General features: G+C 49.0%; 18 non-coding genes and 18 pseudogenes across 18 annotated transcripts; 32 read left to right on the top strand and 4 right to left on the bottom strand.

Annotated features, from left to right (window-relative positions):
• Positions 1-429: 429 nt before the first annotated feature.
• LOC121403385 lies at positions 430-549 on the bottom strand (annotated as a pseudogene).
• A 192-nt stretch (positions 550-741) lies between these two features.
• On the bottom strand, positions 742-859 carry LOC121403400 (annotated as a pseudogene).
• A 197-nt stretch (positions 860-1056) lies between these two features.
• Positions 1057-1176, bottom strand: LOC121403402 (annotated as a pseudogene).
• Positions 1177-1369: 193 nt separating this feature from the next.
• On the bottom strand, positions 1370-1490 carry LOC121403420 (annotated as a pseudogene).
• Positions 1491-1942: 452 nt separating this feature from the next.
• LOC121403435 lies at positions 1943-2057 on the top strand (annotated as a pseudogene).
• An 809-nt stretch (positions 2058-2866) lies between these two features.
• LOC121403399 lies at positions 2867-2984 on the top strand (annotated as a pseudogene).
• Positions 2985-3173: 189 nt separating this feature from the next.
• On the top strand, positions 3174-3292 carry LOC121403190. Its single transcript, XR_005967105.1, has one exon. It is a non-coding gene; the product is annotated as a 5S ribosomal RNA (ribosomal RNA).
• A 189-nt stretch (positions 3293-3481) lies between these two features.
• LOC121403453 lies at positions 3482-3600 on the top strand (annotated as a pseudogene).
• Positions 3601-3792: 192 nt separating this feature from the next.
• On the top strand, positions 3793-3911 carry LOC121403189. Its single transcript, XR_005967104.1, has one exon. It is a non-coding gene; the product is annotated as a 5S ribosomal RNA (ribosomal RNA).
• A 194-nt stretch (positions 3912-4105) lies between these two features.
• On the top strand, positions 4106-4224 carry LOC121403188. Its single transcript, XR_005967103.1, has one exon. It is a non-coding gene; the product is annotated as a 5S ribosomal RNA (ribosomal RNA).
• A 484-nt stretch (positions 4225-4708) lies between these two features.
• Positions 4709-4820, top strand: LOC121403444 (annotated as a pseudogene).
• A 125-nt stretch (positions 4821-4945) lies between these two features.
• LOC121403433 lies at positions 4946-5064 on the top strand (annotated as a pseudogene).
• Positions 5065-5256: 192 nt separating this feature from the next.
• Positions 5257-5376, top strand: LOC121403460 (annotated as a pseudogene).
• A 498-nt stretch (positions 5377-5874) lies between these two features.
• LOC121403426 lies at positions 5875-5996 on the top strand (annotated as a pseudogene).
• An 822-nt stretch (positions 5997-6818) lies between these two features.
• On the top strand, positions 6819-6939 carry LOC121403473 (annotated as a pseudogene).
• Positions 6940-7133: 194 nt separating this feature from the next.
• On the top strand, positions 7134-7252 carry LOC121403417 (annotated as a pseudogene).
• Positions 7253-7448: 196 nt separating this feature from the next.
• Positions 7449-7566, top strand: LOC121403445 (annotated as a pseudogene).
• A 193-nt stretch (positions 7567-7759) lies between these two features.
• LOC121403392 lies at positions 7760-7877 on the top strand (annotated as a pseudogene).
• Positions 7878-8072: 195 nt separating this feature from the next.
• LOC121403415 lies at positions 8073-8191 on the top strand (annotated as a pseudogene).
• Positions 8192-8684: 493 nt separating this feature from the next.
• LOC121403380 lies at positions 8685-8803 on the top strand. The gene has a single exon (XR_005967294.1). It is a non-coding gene; the product is annotated as a 5S ribosomal RNA (ribosomal RNA).
• A 197-nt stretch (positions 8804-9000) lies between these two features.
• Positions 9001-9118, top strand: LOC121403419 (annotated as a pseudogene).
• Positions 9119-9208: 90 nt separating this feature from the next.
• Positions 9209-9327, top strand: LOC121403187. Its single transcript, XR_005967102.1, has one exon. It is a non-coding gene; the product is annotated as a 5S ribosomal RNA (ribosomal RNA).
• Positions 9328-9521: 194 nt separating this feature from the next.
• On the top strand, positions 9522-9640 carry LOC121403186. The gene has a single exon (XR_005967101.1). It is a non-coding gene; the product is annotated as a 5S ribosomal RNA (ribosomal RNA).
• Positions 9641-9832: 192 nt separating this feature from the next.
• Positions 9833-9951, top strand: LOC121403185. The gene has a single exon (XR_005967100.1). It is a non-coding gene; the product is annotated as a 5S ribosomal RNA (ribosomal RNA).
• A 191-nt stretch (positions 9952-10142) lies between these two features.
• Positions 10143-10261, top strand: LOC121403183. The gene has a single exon (XR_005967098.1). It is a non-coding gene; the product is annotated as a 5S ribosomal RNA (ribosomal RNA).
• A 193-nt stretch (positions 10262-10454) lies between these two features.
• Positions 10455-10573, top strand: LOC121403182. The gene has a single exon (XR_005967097.1). It is a non-coding gene; the product is annotated as a 5S ribosomal RNA (ribosomal RNA).
• Positions 10574-10766: 193 nt separating this feature from the next.
• On the top strand, positions 10767-10885 carry LOC121403181. The gene has a single exon (XR_005967096.1). It is a non-coding gene; the product is annotated as a 5S ribosomal RNA (ribosomal RNA).
• Positions 10886-11077: 192 nt separating this feature from the next.
• LOC121403180 lies at positions 11078-11196 on the top strand. The gene has a single exon (XR_005967095.1). It is a non-coding gene; the product is annotated as a 5S ribosomal RNA (ribosomal RNA).
• Positions 11197-11389: 193 nt separating this feature from the next.
• LOC121403179 lies at positions 11390-11508 on the top strand. Its single transcript, XR_005967094.1, has one exon. It is a non-coding gene; the product is annotated as a 5S ribosomal RNA (ribosomal RNA).
• Positions 11509-11701: 193 nt separating this feature from the next.
• On the top strand, positions 11702-11820 carry LOC121403178. The gene has a single exon (XR_005967093.1). It is a non-coding gene; the product is annotated as a 5S ribosomal RNA (ribosomal RNA).
• A 194-nt stretch (positions 11821-12014) lies between these two features.
• LOC121403177 lies at positions 12015-12133 on the top strand. Its single transcript, XR_005967092.1, has one exon. It is a non-coding gene; the product is annotated as a 5S ribosomal RNA (ribosomal RNA).
• A 194-nt stretch (positions 12134-12327) lies between these two features.
• Positions 12328-12446, top strand: LOC121403176. Its single transcript, XR_005967091.1, has one exon. It is a non-coding gene; the product is annotated as a 5S ribosomal RNA (ribosomal RNA).
• A 193-nt stretch (positions 12447-12639) lies between these two features.
• LOC121403175 lies at positions 12640-12758 on the top strand. Its single transcript, XR_005967090.1, has one exon. It is a non-coding gene; the product is annotated as a 5S ribosomal RNA (ribosomal RNA).
• A 193-nt stretch (positions 12759-12951) lies between these two features.
• On the top strand, positions 12952-13070 carry LOC121403174. The gene has a single exon (XR_005967089.1). It is a non-coding gene; the product is annotated as a 5S ribosomal RNA (ribosomal RNA).
• Positions 13071-13264: 194 nt separating this feature from the next.
• Positions 13265-13373, top strand: LOC121403450 (annotated as a pseudogene).
• A 193-nt stretch (positions 13374-13566) lies between these two features.
• Positions 13567-13685, top strand: LOC121403369. The gene has a single exon (XR_005967283.1). It is a non-coding gene; the product is annotated as a 5S ribosomal RNA (ribosomal RNA).
• Positions 13686-13816: the final 131 nt, after the last annotated feature.

Here is a 13816-nt window from a genome sequence, read left to right as displayed (position 1 = left end):
AATGTTTAAAAAAATGAAAGGGTGAAATTTTGAAAAATGGCTCTTTGCGGCTTCCTGACGCATGCGCGCAGTGGAAAAAAAGAGTGAAAACATGGAAAATGTTAAAAAAAATGGCAACGGCTAAAAAGCCTACGACACCCGGTATTCCAGGCGGTCTCCCATCCAGGTACTAACCAGGCCCGGCCCTGGATCGCTTCCGAATCAGATCGGCGCTTTCAGGGTGGTGTGGCCGTAGGCGATGAAGCTCGGCACTTTGGGCCTTTTGGACCTGTGGGCGGTGCTGTGTAAAAAATAAAGTGCAAAATGTTAAAAAAAATTGAAAGGGTGAAAATTTTGAAAAATGGCTCTTTGCGGCTTCCTGACGCATGCGCGCAGTGGAAAAAAAGAGTGAAAACATGGAAAATGTTAAAAAAATGGCAACGGCTAAAAAGCCTACGACACCCGGTATTCCCAGGCGGTCTCCCATCCAGGTACTAACCAGGGCCCGGCCCTGGATCGCTTCCGAGATCAGACGAGATCGGGCGCTTTCAGGGTGGTGTGGCCGTAGGCGATGAAGCTCGGCACTTTGGGCCTTTTGGACCTGTGGGCGGTGCTGTGTAAAAATAAAGTGCAAAATGTTAAAAAAAATGAAAGGGTGAAAATTTTGAAAAAATGGCTCTTTGCGGCTTCCTGACGCATGCGCGCAGTGGAAAAAAAAGAGTGAAAACATGGAAAATGTTAAAAAAATGGCAACGGCTAAAAAGCCTACGACACCCGGTATTCCAGGCGGTCTCCCATCCAGGTACTAACCAGGCCCGGCCCTGGATCGCTTCCGAGATCAGACGAGATCGGGCGCTTTCAGGGTGGTGTGGCCGTAGGCGATGAAGCTCGGCACTTTGGGCCTTTTGGACCTGTGGGCGGTGCTGTGTAAAAAATAAAGTGCAAAATGTTAAAAAAAAATGAAAGGGTGAAAAATTTTGAAAAAAATGGCTCTTTGCGGCTTCCTGACGCATGCGCGCAGTGGAAAAAAAAGAGTGAAACATGGAAAATGTTAAAAAAAATGGCAACGGCTAAACAAGCCTACGACACCCGGTATTCCCAGGCGGTCTTCCCATCCAGGTACTAACCAGGCCCGGCCCTGGATCGCTTCCGAGATCAGACGAGATCGGGCGCTTTCAGGGTGGTGTGGCCGTAGGCGATGAAGCTCGGCACTTTGGGCCTTTTGGACCTGTGGGCGTGCTGTGTAAAAAATAAAGTGCAAAATGTTAAAAAAAATGAAAGGGTGAAAATTTTGAAAAAAATGGCTCTTTGCGGCTTCCTGACGCATGCGCGCAGTGGAAAAAAAAGAGTGAAAACATGGAAAATGTTAAAAAAATGGCAACGGCTAAAAAGCCTACGACACCCGGTATTCCCCAGGCGGTCTCCCCATCCAGGTACTAACCAGGCCCGGCCCTGGATCGCTTCCGAGATCAGACGAGATCGGGCGCTTTCAGGGTGGTGTGGCCGTAGGCGATGAAGCTCGGCACTTTGGGCCTTTTGGACCTGTGGGCGGTGCTGTGTAAAAAATAAAGTGCAAAATGTTAAAAAAAAATGAAAGGGTGAAAATTTTGAAAAAAATGGCTCTTTGCGGCTTTCCTGACGCATGCGCGCAGTGGAAAAAAAAGAGTGAAAACATGGAAAATGTTAAAAAAAATGGCAACGGCTAAAAAGCCTACGACACCCGGTATTCCAGGCGGTCTCCCATCCAGGTACTAACCAGGCCCGGCCCTGATCGCTTCCGAGATCAGACGAGATCGGGCGCTTTCATGGCCGTAGGCGATGAAGCTCGGTAACCTGTGGGTGCGTGAAAGGGTGAAAAAATTGCTAAAAAGCCTCACCCTTTCATTTTTTTTAACATTTTGCACTTTATTTTTTACACAGCACCGCCCACAGGTCCAAAAGGCCCAAAGTGCCGAGCTTCATCGCCTACGGCCACACCACCCTGAAAGCGCCCGATCTCGTCTGATCTCGGAAGCGATCCAGGGCCGGGCCTGTTAGTACCTGGATGGAACCGCCTGGGAATACCGGGGTCGTAGGCTTTTTAGCCGTTGCCATTTTTTTAACATTTTCCATGTTTTCACTCTTTTTTTTCCACTGCGCGCATGCGTCAGGAAGCCGCAAAGAGCCATTTTTTCAAAATTTTCACCTTTTCATTTTTTTAACATTTTGCACTTTATTTTTTACACAGCACCGCCCACAGGTCCAAAAGGCCCAAAGTGCCGAGCTTCATCGCCTACGGCCCACACCACCCTGAAAGCGCCTAGATCTCGGAAGCGATCCAGGCCGGGCCTGGTTAGTACCTGGATGGGAGACCGCCTGGGAATACGGGTGTCGTAGGCTTTTTAGCCGTTGCCCATTTTTTAACATTTTCCATGTTTTCACTCTTTTTTTGTCCACTGCGCGCATGCGTCAGGAAGCCGCAAAAGAGCCAATTTTTTCAAATTTTCACCCTTTCATTTTTTTTAACATTTTGCACTTTATTTTTACACAAGCACCGCCCACAGGTCCAAAAGGCCCAAAGTGGCCGAGCTTCATCGCCTACGGCCACACCCACCCTGAAAGCGCCCGATCCGTCTGATCTCCGGGAGCGATCAGGGCCGGGCCTGGTTAGTACCTGGATGGGAAGACCGCCTGGGAATACCGGGTGTCGTAGGCTTTTTAGCCGTTGCCATTTTTTAACATTTTCCATGTTTTCACTCTTTTTTTTCCACTGCGCGCATGCGTCAGGAAGCCGCAAAGAGCCATTTTTTCAAAATTTTCACCCTTTCATTTTTTTTAACATTTTGCACTTTATTTTTTACACAGCACCGCCCACAGGTCCAAAAGGCCCAAAGTGCCGAGCTTCATCGCCTACGGCCACACCACCCTGAAAGCGCCGATCTCGTCTGATCTCGGAAGCGATCCAGGGCCGGGCCTGGTTAGTACCTGGATGGGAGACCGCCTGGGAATACCGGGTGTCGTAGGCTTTTAGCCGTTGCCATTTTTTTAACATTTTCCATGTTTTCACTCTTTTTTCCACTGCGCGCATGCGTCAGGAAGCCGCAAAGAGCCATTTTTTCAAAATTTTCACCCTTTCATTTTTTTTAACATTTGCACTTTATTTTTTACACAGCACCGCCCACAGGTCCAAAAGGCCCAAAGTGCCGAGCTTCATCGCCTACGGCCACACCACCCTGAAAGCGCCCGATCTCGTCTGATCTCGGAAGCGATCCAGGGCCGGGCCTGGTTAGTACCTGGATGGGAGACCGCCTGGGAATACCGGGTGTCGTAGGCTTTTTAGCCGTTGCCATTTTTTTAACATTTTCCATGTTTTCACTCTTTTTTTTCCACTGCGCGCATGCGTCAGGAAGCCGCAAAGAGCCATTTTTCAAAATTTTCACCCTTTCATTTTTTTAACATTTTGCACTTTATTTTTTACACAGCACGCCCACAGGTCCAAAAGGCCCAAGTGCCGAGCTTCATCGCCTACGGCCACACCACCCTGAAAGCGCCCGATGTCGTCTGATCTCGGAAGCGATCCAGGGCCGGGCCTGGTTAGTACCTGGATGGGAGACCGCTCTGGGAATACCGGGGTCGTAGGCTTTTTAGCCGTTGCCATTTTTTTAACATTTTCCATGTTTTCACTCTTTTTTTCCACTGCGCGCATGCGTCAGGAAGCCGCAAAGAGCCATTTTTTCAAAATTTTCACCCTTTCATTTTTTTTAACATTTTGCACTTTATTTTTTACACAGCACCGCCCACAGGTCCAAAAGGCCCAAAGTGCCGAGCTTCATCGCCTACGGCCACACCACCCTGAAAGCGCCCGATCTCGTCTGATCTCGGAAGCGATCCAGGGCCGGGCCTGGTTAGTACCTGGATGGGAGACCGCCTGGGAATACCGGGTGTCGTAGGCTTTTTAGCCGTTGCCATTTTTTTTAACATTTTCCATGTTTTCACTCTTTTTTTTCCACTGCGCGCATGCGTCAGGAAGCCGCAAAGAGCCATTTTTTCAAAATTTTCACCCTTTCATTTTTTTTAACATTTTGCACTTTATTTTTTACACAGCACCGCCCACAGGTCCAAAAGGCCCAAAGTGCCGAGCTTCATCGCCTACGGCCACACCACCCTGAAAGCGCCCGATCTCGTCTGATCTCGGAAGCGATCCAGGGCCGGGCCTGGTTAGTACCTGGATGGGAGACCGCCTGGGAATACCGGGTGTCGTAGGCTTTTTAGCCGTTGCCATTTTTTTAACATTTTCCATGTTTTCACTCTTTTTTTTCCACTGCGCGCATGCGTCAGGAAGCCGCAAAGAGCCATTTTTTCAAAATTTTCACCCTTTCATTTTTTTTAACATTTTGCACTTTATTTTTTACACAGCACCGCCCACAGGTCCAAAAGGCCCAAAGTGCCGAGCTTCATCGCCTACGGCCACACCACCCTGAAAGCCGTCTGATCTCGGGCCGGGCCTGGTTAGTACCTGGATGGGAGACCGCCTGGGAATACCGGGTGTCGTAGGCTTTTTAGCCGTTGCCATTTTTTTAACATTTTCCATGTTTTCACTCTTTTTTTTCCACTGCGCGCATGCGTCAGGAAGCCGCAAAGAGCCATTTTTTCAAAATTTTCACCCTTTCATTTTTTTTAACATTTTGCACTTTATTTTTTACACAGCACCGCCCACAGGTCCAAAAGGCCCAAAGTGCCGAGCTTCATCGCCTACGGCCACACCACCCTGAAAGCCCGATCTGATCTCGGAAGCGATCCAGGGCCGGGCCTGGTTAGTACCTGGATGGGAGACCGCCTGGGAATACCGGGTGTCGTAGGCTTTTTAGCCCATTTTTTTCACTCTTTTTTTTCCACTGCGCGCATGCGTCAGGAAGCCGCAAAGAGTTTTTTTTCAATTTTTTCTTTTTTTTTTTTTACACAGCAACCCAAAGTGCCGAGCTTCATCGCCTACGGCCACACCACCCTGAAAGCGCCCGATCTCGTCTGATCTCGGAAGCGATCCAGGGCCGGGCTGGTTAGTACCTGGATGGGAGACCGCCCTGGGAATACGGGCTGTCGTAGGCTTTTTAGCCGTGCCATTTTTTTAACATTTTCCATGTTTTCACTCTTTTTTTTCCACTGCGCGCATGCGTCAGGAAGCCGCAAAGAGCATTTTTTCAAAATTTTCACCCTTTCATTTTTTTTTAACATTTTGCACTTTATTTTTTACACAGCACCGCCCACAGGTCCAAAAGCCCAAAGTTGCCGAGCTTCATCGCCTACGGCCACACCACCCTGAAAGCGGCCCGATCTCGCTGAATCTCGGAAGCGATCCAGGGCCGGGCCTGGTTAGTACCTGGATGGGAGACCGCCTGGTAATACCGGGTGTCGTAGGCTTTTTAGCCGTTGCCATTTTTTTAACATTTTCCATGTTTTCACTCTTTTTTTTCCACTGCGCGCATGCGTCAGGAAGCCGCAAAGAGCCATTTTTTCAAAATTTTCACCCTTTCATTTTTTTTAACATTTTGCACTTTATTTTTTACACAGCACCGCCCACAGGTCCAAAAGGCCCAAAGTGCCGAGCTCATCGCCTACGGCCACACCCACCCTGAAAAGCGCCCTGATCTCGGAAGCGATCAGGGCCGGGCCTGGTTAGTACCTGCGTGGGAGACCGGCCTGGGGAATACCGGGTGTCGTAGGCTTTTAGCCGTTGCCCATTTTTTTAACATTTTCCATGTTTCACTCTTTTTTTTCCACTGCGCGCAATGCGTCAGGAAAGCCGCAAAGAGCCATTTTTTCAAAATTTTCACCCTTTCATTTTTTTAACATTTTTGCACTTTATTTTTACACAGCACCGCCCACAGGTCCAAAGGCCCCAAAGTGCCGAGCTTCATCGCCTACGGCCACACCACCCTGAAAGCGCCCGATCTCGTCTGATCTCGGAAGCGATCCCAGGGCCGGGCCTGCGTTAGTACCTGGATGGGAGACCTCCTGGGAATAACCGGGTGTCGTAGGCTTTTTAGCCGTTGCCATTTTTTTAACATTTTCCATGTTTTCACTCTTTTTTTCCACTGCCGCGCATTGCGTCAGGAAGCCGCAAAGAGCCATTTTTTCAAAATTTCACCCTTTCATTTTTTTTAACATTTTGCACTTTATTTTTTACACAGCACCGCCCACAGGTCCAAAAGGCCCCAAAGTGCCGAGCTTCATCGCCTACGGCCCACACCACCCTGAAAGCGCGCTGATCTCGTCTGATCATCGGAAGCGATCCAGGGCCGGGGCCTGGTTAGTACCTGGGATGGGAGACCGCCTGGAATACCGGCGTGTCGTAGGCTTTTTAGCCCGTTGCCATTTTTTTAACATTTTTCCATGTTTCACTCTTTTTTTTCCACTGCGCGCATTGCGTCAGGAAGCCGCAAAGGAGCCATTTTTCAAAATTTCACCCTTTCAGTTTTTTTTTAACATTTTGCACTTTATTTTTACACAGCACCGCCCACAGGTCCAAAAGGCCCCAAAGGCCGAGCTTCATCGCCTACGGCCACACCACCCTGAAAGCGCCCGGATCTCGTCTGATCTCGGAAGCGATCCAGGGCCGGGCCTGGTTAGTACCTGGATGGGAGGACCGCCCTGGAATACCGGGTGTCGTTAGGCTTTTTAGCCGTTGCCATTTTTTAACATTTTCCATGTTTTCACTCTTTTTTTTCCACTGCGCGCATGCGTCAGGAAGCCGCAAAGAGCCATTTTTTCAAATTTTCACCCTTTCATTTTTTTAACATTTTGCACTTTATTTTTACACAGCACCGCCCACAGGTCCAAAAGCCCAAAGTGCCGAGCTTCATCGCTACGGCCACACCACCTGAAAGCGCCCGATCTCGTCTGATCTCGGAAGCCGATCCAGGGCCGGGCCTGGTTAGTACCTGGATGGGAGACCGCCTGGGAATACCGGGGGTGTCGTAGGCTTTTTAGCCGTTGCCATTTTTTTAACATTTTCCATGTTTTCACTCTGTTTTTTTCCACTGCGCGCATGCGTCAGGAAGCCGCAAAGAGCCTTTTTCAAAATTTTCACCCTTTCATTTTTTTTAACATTTTGCACTTTATTTTTACACAGCACCGCCCCACAGGTCCAAAAGGCCCCAAAGTGCCGAGCTTCATCGGCCTACGCCACACCACCCTGAAAGCGCCCGATCTCGTCTTGATCTCGGAAGCGATCCAGGGCCGGGCCTGGTTAATACCTGGATGGGAGACCGCCTGGGAATACCGGGTGTCGTAGGCTTTTTAGCCGTTGCCATTTTTTTAACATTTTCCATGTTTTCACTCTTTTTTTCCACTGCGCGCATGCGGTCAGGAAGCCGCAAAGAGCCATTTTTTCAAAAATTTTCACCCTTTCATTTTTTTTTAACAATTTTGCACTTTATTTTTTACACAGCACCGCCCACAGGTCCAAAAGGCCCAAAGTGCCGAGCTTCATCGCCTACGGCCACACCACCCTGAAAAGCGCCCGATCTCGTTGATCTCGGAAGCGATCCAGGCCGGGCCTGGTTAGTACCTGGATGGGAGACCGCCTGGGAATACCGGGTGTCGTAGGCTTTTTAGCCGTTGCCATTTTTTTAACATTTTCCATGTTTTCACTCTTTTTTTTCCACTGCGCGCATGCGTCAGGAAGCCGCAAAGAGCCATTTTTTCAAAATTTTCACCCTTTCATTTTTTTTAACATTTTGCACTTTATTTTTTACACAGCACCGCCCACAGGTCCAAAAGGCCCAAAGTGCCGAGCTTCATCGCCTACGCCACACCACCCTGAAAGCGCCCGATCTCGTCTGATCTCGGAAGCGATCCAGGGCCGGGCCTGGTTAGTACCTGGATGGGAGACCGCCTGGGAATACCGGGTGTCGTAGGCTTTTTAGCCGTTGCCATTTTTTTAACATTTTCCATGTTTTCACTCTTTTTTTTCCACTGCGCGCATGCGTCAGGAAGCCGCAAAGAGCCATTTTTTCAAAATTTTCACCCTTTCATTTTTTTTAACATTTTGCACTTTATTTTTTACACAGCACCGCCCCACAGGTCCAAAAAGCCCAAAGTGCCGAGGCTTCATCGCCTACGGCCACACCACCCTGAAAGCGCCCGATCTCGTCTGATCTCGGAAGCGATCCAGGCCGGGCCTGGTTAGTACCTGGATGGGAGACCGCCTGGGAATACCGGGGTGTCGTAGGCTTTTTAGCGTTGCCCATTTTTTTTAACATTTTCCATGTTTTCACTCTTTTTTTTCCACTGCGCGCATGCGTCAGGAAGCCGCAAAGAGCCATTTTTTCAAAATTTTCACCCTTTCATTTTTTTTAACATTTTGCCACTTTATTTTTTACACAGCACCGCCCACAGGTCCAAAAGGCCCAAAGTGCCGAGCTTCATCGCCTACGCCACACCACCCTGAAAGCGCCTGATCTCGGGAAGCGATCCAGGGCCGGGCCTGGTTAGTACCTGGATGGGAGACCGCCTGGGAATACCGGGTGTCGTAGGCTTTTTAGCCGTTGCCATTTTTTTAACATTTTCCATGTTTTCACTCTTTTTTTTCCACTGCGCGCATGCGTCAGGAAGCCGCAAAGAGCCATTTTTCAAATTTTCACCTTTCATTTTTTTAACATTTTGCACTTTATTTTTTACACAGCACCGCCCACAGGTCCAAAAGGCCCAAAGTGCCGAGCTTCATCGCCTATGGCCACACCACCCTGAAAGCGCCCGATCTCGTCTGATCTCGGAAGCGATCCAGGGCTGGGCCTGGTTAGTACCTGGATGGGAGACCGCCTGGGAATACCGGGTGTCGTAGGGCTTTTTAGCGTTGCCATTTTTTTTAACATTTTCCAATGTTTTCACTCTTTTTTTTCCACTGCGCGCATGCGTCAGGAAGCCGCAAAGAGCCATTTTTTTCAAAATTTTCACCCTTTCATTTTTTTTTAACATTTTGCACTTTATTTTTTACACAGCACCGCCCACAGGTCCAAAAGGCCCAAAGTGCCGAGCTTCATCGCCTACGGCCACACCACCCTGAAAGCGCCCGATCTCGTCTGATCTCGGAAGCGATCCAGAGCCGGCCTGGTTAGTACCTGGATGGGAGACCGCCTGGGAATACCGGGTGTCGTAGGCTTTTTAGCCGTTGCCATTTTTTAACATTTTGCACTTTATTTTTACACAGCACCCCCCACGGGTCCAAAGGCCCAAAGTGCCGAGCTTCATCGCCTACGGCCACACCACCCTGAAAGCGCCCGATCTCGTCTGATCTCGGAAGCGATCCAGGGCCGGGCCTGGTTAGTACCTGGATGGGAGACCGCCTGGGAATACCGGGTGTCGTAGGCTTTTTAGCCGTTGCCATTTTTTTAACATTTTCCATGTTTTCACTCTTTTTTTTCCACTGCGCGCATGCGTCAGGAAGCCGCAAAGAGCCATTTTTTCAAAATTTTCACCCTTTCATTTTTTTTTAACATTTTGCACTTTATTTTTTACACAGCACCGCCCACAGGTCCAAAAGGCCCAAAGTGCCGAGCTTCATCGCCTACGGCCACACCACCCTGAAAGCGCCCGATCTCGTCTGATCTCGGAAGCGATCCAGGGCCGGGCCTGGTTAGTACCTGGATGGGAGACCGCCTGGGAATACCGGGTGTCGTAGGCTTTTTAGCCGTTGCCATTTTTTTAACATTTTCCATGTTTTCACTCTTTTTTTCCACTGCGCGCATGCGTCAGGAAGCCGCAAAGAGCCATTTTTTCAAAATTTTCACCCTTTCATTTTTTTTAACATTTTGCACTTTATTTTTTACACAGCACCGCCCACAGGTCCAAAAGGCCCAAAGTGCCGAGCTTCATCGCCTACGGCCACACCACCCTGAAAGCGCCCGATCTCGTCTGATCTCGGAAGCGATCCAGGGCCGGGCCTGGTTAGTACCTGGATGGGAGACCGCCTGGGAATACCGGGTGTCGTAGGCTTTTTAGCCGTTGCCATTTTTTAACATTTTCCATGTTTTCACTCTTTTTTTCCACTGCGCGCATGCGTCAGGAAGCCGCAAAGAGCCATTTTTTCAAAATTTTCACCCTTTCATTTTTTTTAACATTTTGCACTTTATTTTTTACACAGCACCGCCCACAGGTCCAAAAGGCCCAAAGTGCCGAGCTTCATCGCCTACGGCCACACCACCCTGAAAGCGCCCGATCTCGTCTGATCTCGGAAGCGATCCAGGGCCGGGCCTGGTTAGTACCTGGATGGGAGACCGCCTGGGAATACCGGGTGTCGTAGGCTTTTTAGCCGTTGCCATTTTTTTAACATTTTCCATGTTTTCACTCTTTTTTTTCCACTGCGCGCATGCGTCAGGAAGCCGCAAAGAGCCATTTTTTCAAAATTTTCACCCTTTCATTTTTTTTAACATTTTGCACTTTATTTTTTACACAGCACCGCCCACAGGTCCAAAAGGCCCAAAGTGCCGAGCTTCATCGCCTACGGCCACACCACCCTGAAAGCGCCCGATCTCGTCTGATCTCGGAAGCGATCCAGGGCCGGGCCTGGTTAGTACCTGGATGGGAGACCGCCTGGGAATACCGGGTGTCGTAGGCTTTTTAGCCGTTGCCATTTTTTTAACATTTTCCATGTTTTCACTCTTTTTTTTCCACTGCGCGCATGCGTCAGGAAGCCGCAAAGAGCCATTTTTTCAAAATTTTCACCCTTTCATTTTTTTTAACATTTTGCACTTTATTTTTTACACAGCACCGCCCACAGGTCCAAAAGGCCCAAAGTGCCGAGCTTCATCGCCTACGGCCACACCACCCTGAAAGCGCCCGATCTCGTCTGATCTCGGAAGCGATCCAGGGCCGGGCCTGGTTAGTACCTGGATGGGAGACCGCCTGGGAATACCGGGTGTCGTAGGCTTTTTAGCCGTTGCCATTTTTTTAACATTTTCCATGTTTTCACTCTTTTTTTCCACTGCGCGCATGCGTCAGGAAGCCGCAAAGAGCCATTTTTTCAAAATTTTCACCCTTTCATTTTTTTTAACATTTTGCACTTTATTTTTTACACAGCACCGCCCACAGGTCCAAAAGGCCCAAAGTGCCGAGCTTCATCGCCTACGGCCACACCACCCTGAAAGCGCCCGATCTCGTCTGATCTCGGAAGCGATCCAGGGCCGGGCCTGGTTAGTACCTGGATGGGAGACCGCCTGGGAATACCGGGTGTCGTAGGCTTTTTAGCCGTTGCCATTTTTTTAACATTTTCCATGTTTTCACTCTTTTTTTTCCACTGCGCGCATGCGTCAGGAAGCCGCAAAGAGCCATTTTTTCAAAATTTTCACCCTTTCATTTTTTTTAACATTTTGCACTTTATTTTTTACACAGCACCGCCCACAGGTCCAAAAGGCCCAAAGTGCCGAGCTTCATCGCCTACGGCCACACCACCCTGAAAGCGCCCGATCTCGTCTGATCTCGGAAGCGATCCAGGGCCGGGCCTGGTTAGTACCTGGATGGGAGACCGCCTGGGAATACCGGGTGTCGTAGGCTTTTTAGCCGTTGCCATTTTTTTAACATTTTCCATGTTTTCACTCTTTTTTTTCCACTGCGCGCATGCGTCAGGAAGCCGCAAAGAGCCATTTTTTCAAAATTTTCACCCTTTCATTTTTTTTAACATTTTGCACTTTATTTTTTACACAGCACCGCCCACAGGTCCAAAAGGCCCAAAGTGCCGAGCTTCATCGCCTACGGCCACACCACCCTGAAAGCGCCCGATCTCGTCTGATCTCGGAAGCGATCCAGGGCCGGGCCTGGTTAGTACCTGGATGGGAGACCGCCTGGGAATACCGGGTGTCGTAGGCTTTTTAGCCGTTGCCATTTTTTTTAACATTTTCCATGTTTTCACTCTTTTTTTTCCACTGCGCGCATGCGTCAGGAAGCCGCAAAGAGCCATTTTTTCAAAATTTTCACCCTTTCATTTTTTTTAACATTTTGCACTTTATTTTTTACACAGCACCGCCCACAGGTCCAAAAGGCCCAAAGTGCCGAGCTTCATCGCCTACGGCCACACCACCCTGAAAGCGCCCGATCTCGTCTGATCTCGGAAGCGATCCAGGGCCGGGCCTGGTTAGTACCTGGATGGGAGACCGCCTGGGAATACCGGGTGTCGTAGGCTTTTTAGCCGTTGCCATTTTTTTTAACATTTTCCATGTTTTCACTCTTTTTTTTCCACTGCGCGCATGCGTCAGGAAGCCGCAAAGAGCCATTTTTTCAAAATTTTCACCCTTTCATTTTTTTTAACATTTTGCACTTTATTTTTTACACAGCACCGCCCACAGGTCCAAAAGGCCCAAAGTGCCGAGCTTCATCGCCTACGGCCACACCACCCTGAAAGCGCCCGATCTCGTCTGATCTCGGAAGCGATCCAGGGCCGGGCCTGGTTAGTACCTGGATGGGAGACCGCCTGGGAATACCGGGTGTCGTAGGCTTTTTAGCCGTTGCCATTTTTTTAACATTTTCCATGTTTTCACTCTTTTTTTTCCACTGCGCGCATGCGTCAGGAAGCCGCAAAGAGCCATTTTTTCAAAATTTTCACCCTTTCATTTTTTTTAACATTTTGCACTTTATTTTTTACACAGCACCGCCCACAGGTCCAAAAGGCCCAAAGTGCTGAGCTTCATCGCCTACGGCCACACCACCCTGAAAGCGCCCGATCTCGTCTGATCTCGGAAGCGATCCAGGGCCGGGCCTGGTTAGTACCTGGATGGGAGACCGCCTGGGAATACCGGGTGTCGTAGGCTTTTTAGCCGTTGCCATTTTTTTAACATTTTCCATGTTTTCACTCTTTTTTTTCCACTGCGCGCATGCGTCAGGAAGCCGCAAAGAGCCATTTTTTCAAAATTTTCACCCTTTCATTTTTTTTAACATTTTGCACTTTATTTTTTACACAGCACCGCCCACAGGTCCAAAAGGCCCAAAGTGCCGAGCTTCATCGCCTACGGCCACACCACCCTGAAAGCGCCCGATCTCGTCTGATCTCGGAAGCGATCCAGGGCCGGGCCTGGTTAGTACCTGGATGGGAGACCGCCTGGGAATACCGGGTGTCGTAGGCTTTTTAGCCGTTGCCATTTTTTTTAACATTTTCCATGTTTTCACTCTTTTTTTTCCACTGCGCGCATGCGTCAGGAAGCCGCAAAGAGCCATTTTTTCAAAATTTTCACCCTTTCATTTTTTTTAACATTTTGCACTTTATTTTTTACACAGCACCGCCCACAGGTCCAAAAGGCCCAAAGTGCCGAGCTTCATCGCCTATGGCCACACCACCCTGAAAGCGCCTGATCTCGGAAGCGATCCAGGGCCGGGCCTGGTTAGTACCTGGATGGGAGACCGCCTGGGAATACCGGGTGTCGTAGGCTTTTTAGCCGTTGCCATTTTTTTAACATTTTCCATGTTTTCACTCTTTTTTTTCCACTGCGCGCATGCGTCAGGAAGCCGCAAAGAGCCATTTTTTCTAAATTTTCACCCTTTCATTTTTTTTAACATTTTGCACTTTATTTTTTACACAGCACCGCCCACAGGTCCAAAAGGCCCAAAGTGCCGAGCTTCATCGCCTATGGCCACACCACCCTGAGAGCGCCCGATCTCGTCTGATCTCGGAAGCGATCCAGGGCTGGGCCTGGTTAGTACCTGGATGGGAGACCGCCTGGGAATACCGGGTGTCGTAGGCTTTTTAGCCGTTGCCATTTTTTTTAACATTTTCCATGTTTTCACTCTTTTTTTTCCACTGCGCGCATGCGTCAGGAAGCCGCAAAGAGCCATTTTTTCAAAATTTTCACCCTTTCATTTTTTTTAACATTTT

The sequence above is a fragment of the Xenopus laevis genome, chromosome 4L (assembly GCF_017654675.1).
Source record: "Xenopus laevis strain J_2021 chromosome 4L, Xenopus_laevis_v10.1, whole genome shotgun sequence".
In the NCBI taxonomy this organism is placed as follows: Eukaryota; Metazoa; Chordata; class Amphibia; order Anura; family Pipidae; genus Xenopus; species Xenopus laevis.
Note: the sequence above shows the minus strand (reverse complement) of the source record. Positions and strands in the feature narration are given on the sequence as shown.